This window comes from Pygoscelis adeliae, unplaced genomic scaffold (genome assembly GCF_000699105.1).
Source record: "Pygoscelis adeliae isolate BGI_AS28 unplaced genomic scaffold, ASM69910v1 Scaffold111, whole genome shotgun sequence".
NCBI classification, from domain to species: Eukaryota; Metazoa; Chordata; class Aves; order Sphenisciformes; family Spheniscidae; genus Pygoscelis; species Pygoscelis adeliae.
In genome coordinates this window covers 3,435,659-3,439,945 of record NW_008824542.1, presented here as the reverse complement: position 1 = coordinate 3,439,945, position 4,287 = coordinate 3,435,659, and the positions used below count along the sequence as shown (strand labels likewise).

Below are 4,287 nucleotides of genomic sequence, written 5' to 3'. Positions count from 1 at the left end.
AAATTATAGTAAGATGTACTGCCGGGAGGTGCGGCCGCCCTGGGCGGCTGCGGAGGCCGGTGCCGGTAGGGCCGCCGGCGCCGGGCGCGGGTGAAGCCTGCCGGCGGGCTGCCGCCGCTCCGTCCCGGCTCCGCCTTGCGACTGCTGCTACTCGCGATGAAAAAGCGGAGACTGCAGGCGATGTTCCTCTGTGCCCTTTGCGGGTCCTTAATGCCACCGGGCAGGGGAGGGAGAAGCGGTCCCTCCTGATGCTGCTGAGAGGGGTTGTGTGTTTCTTCATTTCTACCCTGCAGAAGAGGAGGAGGAGGAGGAGCCATGCGCTAAGCGGAGGGCATAGCGGAGCCTTGTTTTAGCCCTGAACTGAAGGAGAAGGGCGGAGGTGAGGGAGGGTAACTTCGTCTGCAACCCTGCAGAACTGTGTAGCTTGAAAAAATCGCTTAGGTGCAGCGCGCAGTCCACTGAGCAGAAGCCCTCTGTGATCTGCAGGAGCTTATGGGAAAGAGGCACCGTAGAGGGGCTGAGCGTGTGCAGAGGAGTTGAAAAGGAAGGATGACGCTGTCCCTGCTCCAGTCAGTGTCTCCCTGCACCCCTGCGTACGTACGCACAACACACACAGAGAGGTAGGGCAGCGACCATCTAGACATGAGGAAACATGAACCTACTGTTACTCGCCCAACCGTTTCCGCTTCGGGGACACAGCGAGCGCCTCGCTGCGCCCACCCGTGCCCCACCGAAGAAAACCACCCGCCAGTAACCCCATAAGTCGAGCCACTGGGCGGGAAGCGGTGGGGAGGGGCTTGCGGAGCCTGAAGGGAGCGGACTGAGGTGGGAATGCTGAGGGGGACTGCAGAGGTGGCTGAAAGAAGCAGGGCATGCTTTGTCCCTGCTAAATATTCCCACATGCCAGGTACCCATCACTGGAAATGGAAATCCTTTCCATTTTCTCATCACTTCTTCTGTCAATGAGCCGTTTAAAATCTCACTGCTTCATCTCCCTTTTATTTTGAAAGCCACCCTTGTTCCGCTTGTCATAACTGCAACAGAGGAACAGAGGAACAACAGCAGAGGCAATGCTTCATTTTAGCCAGGCAGACAAAAGAGCAGATCTTGGTGCTCTATGCTTTCTGTCTTGGAGCGACAGCTAAACAGGAGAGGTGGAGGAGTCTTGTGGTCTCTGGTCATTTTGCCTGATTTCGTCTCCGGTTTGCTTCCACAAACAGATCACAAGCATTTTCTAATTTTTTTTTTTGGTGGAGGGAGGTGCCAAACCGAAGGGGTGCAGGTATCAGTGATTTCTCTCCTAAATCCCAGGAGGCAAAGCTCACTGATGCTTGTTTCATTTTTGCTTATAAAAGAACTGCCATGGGTTTGACTTTTATTTTCTTTATTTTTTCTTTTATTCTCTCTCCTTCCCTTTCTGCAAGGGATTTGGATGGTGGAAGTTTCCACTTGCTGCTCCTCCAAGCTTTGTTTGTATCTCCCATGCCTAAATGGCGCTTCTCAATTCTCCCGTGGGAGGGTTGGGGAGAAGGGGAAGGAGCTTTCCTAGGTGTCTTACATGTCTAAAGGAAAGAGCACAGCATCCATCCCTGCAGCTGACCAGGAATGACCCTGCTTGGCATTTTCTAAGGGTTGAGTTGTGGGGTTTTTAGATTTGTTTGTTTGTTTGTTTGTTTGTTTTAATGCCTTCTGTGCCTTCTCTCACTTTCCAATGGTGCCATTTCTTCACTTTTTTACTCCATGTTTATCCAAGGAAGATTTTGTTGGAGATTGATCCATGGCATAATGGGATATTGTGTAAGCAGTTAAAGATTTTAATTGAAGAAGGTACAATTCCTCTTTACTTCAGCTCTTACTATCATCCCTTCCCCAGCAGTTCTGACAATTTCCTTCCTCACATTTTTTCCCTCTTTCTTCTCCCTTTTCTAAACCCTCCCAAGTACTGTTGCAATGTTCCAAAGAGGCACAAATTTATAGATAAACATGAAGAATTTTTTGTCTATATGGATATATACAGGAGGCACATAATTAATCAGATTTGAACATGGCTCTGTAAGCACCCTGGGATAGTTTGAGACCTGTAACAATGGAATAGCTATGGATCAAGACTGGAGAAGTGGCAACAGGACGATGACAAAATAGGAAGGGCCTGAGAGGCAGATATCAAGCAAAGCTGTGGAAGTGGTCTGGGTGACAGGAACCACAGCAACAGTTTGGGTGTTATGATGTGGTGCTGGATATTCAGCAGAGGTGATTAAGCAAGGAAGGGTATGGGCTAGAGCTTGCAGAGGTGGGGTGTGGTGAAAAGGCCTTGCCAGTCAATGGTAGAGCAGATGCAGGATCTGGGGAGTCACCTTGCTCCCAACATCTGGAATGTTTGAAATGGGCAGGTATTAATTCATTGTTTGCCTCTGCCAAGATTTCTGGGAGCAGAAGCGTGTGCCGACACAATGGGAATGTAAATCGAGGTAAAATGTATTCATTCACGGGAGTGGGGAGAGAACTAAATATAAACGCCCAGAATAGATGCAGTGCTGCAGTGAGTCTAAGCCAGCTCAATGGAGCTTGGCTGCCTAAAGGAGCCTGCATCCAGGATGTAAAATCTGACCTACCGGATTTGCAGTTGCTGGGAGGACCCCCCAGTCCGAGGGAAGTCTACAGAAACTGCCAGGGTCAGCACCTGGGAAGCTCAGACCCTGACAAAAGAGAGGAAACCACCTCACAGCATCTCTCTGGGACTGTACGTGGGTAGGAAGAGAAAGGGCCAGTTTTGCAAAGCCCGTTTTTTCTTTTTCTTGGGCTGTTTTAGGTGCTTCACCCCAGCTTTTGCCCTCCGTATCCACTGTTTTTTCCTCTCCCCCCGCTCCCCGCCAAGAGAAAGCGAAGCGGCTTCTCAACAGGTGCTGTGGAAACTTGCACGGCTCCCGCGGCCATCGCGACGCGGGGAGAACCGCCCGAGTCTTTAATTTTGTAGGATGCTGCCGCCCCGCGACTCGTGCTCACAAAGCAGCTGCTTCGGCAGCAGCTCCGGAGCCACCCATTAGCCCCAGCGCCCCCCTACCGCGCCCGCGGTGCGCCGCGGAGCAGCACGGCGCGCCTCGCAGGCAGCGAGCCCGTGACTTGCAAATGATCGCAGCCGGCACAGAGAATGCGTTAATGACAGGGGGCTGGACCACGGGAAAGAAATGCCCCGAAAGCCCCGGGTTGGTCTTGATCGCAGACATTCTCCAGAACGGGGCAAAGCGCAGGGAGCAGCTTGCTTCAATAGACGCAAACAGAGAGAAGCTGCCTGTAATTAACATGTGCATTAACATCACAGACAAGCCCCTTCCCTTCGGATCCCCCGTGTCAGGATAACGTGGGAGGAGGTAAAAGCCCTCGACATCCCCTCCGTGAAACACGGATTATCTTTTTCACGCGATGCAAATGGGGGGACAAGCAGCTGCAAAGCTCTACAATAAACTGTTTCATCCAAGGCAGAGCCAGCTTGGGAAGACCCTTCAGATGCCCCCCCCCCCCTTCCCACCCGTGCAGGCAACCTCTGTAGGCGATAGCCAAGTCTAAAAACTCGGAGAGGATCGATAATGTCTACTAAATATTCTGGAAGTGTATGAGTGTGGCAGGGAGGAGGGATGAGGATGAGGAAGGGGATAAAAGGGTGATTAATCAGATATTAATCACTGGCCACAAACAAGGGGAGATTATTTCGGGTAGGCAGCCGACTGTGGGGAGTTGCAGAATAGATCCTTTTACTGAAGGCATGCGTGATGGGATCAGACTTCACCGTTTAGCGATGCCTGTGTAATTTTGAAGGTGCACATTATTCAAACCACATATTTCTTCTTTTCTCGGTGTGTAGCATTTCCCTTAACTGTCTGCAAGCACAGACTTAGTGGAGATATTTGTGCCGCTAACTAGAGGTTTCCTTGTTTCTCTCCTTTCATGAACACAGAAGCAGGAAGAAAGCAAAATAGCTCCTGCCCCGAAAAAAGAGAAAAAAATCCAACCCAAAAACCTCACATACATCAGGGAAAAGGGACCAAAGGAGGGAAGAGAAAAGGTGTCGATCCTTGCACCCAGCGGCAGACCATGCCTTCAAGGCTGAATTGCTAACGTACCTTTTCGACAATCAGGGAGCCCTGCATGCATACAGACAGCTGAGCGTGAAGCGCATTTCGGGCTGTGAGACGGCTACGCACACGCTGGGTTCCTCCGTAACTTTCCCCACGCAACGGGTTAAACTAGTAAGTGCATCGATACAGGCATTCCCGCAAAGAGCCCGTTGCT

General features: G+C 51.2%; 1 protein-coding gene across 2 annotated transcripts in view; it reads right to left on the bottom strand.

Moving 5' to 3' along the window:
- CSMD3 (CUB and Sushi multiple domains 3) overlaps window positions 1–4,287 on the bottom strand; it is an 803,119-nt gene that overhangs the window by 798,134 nt on the left and 698 nt on the right. The window lies entirely within an intron of this gene.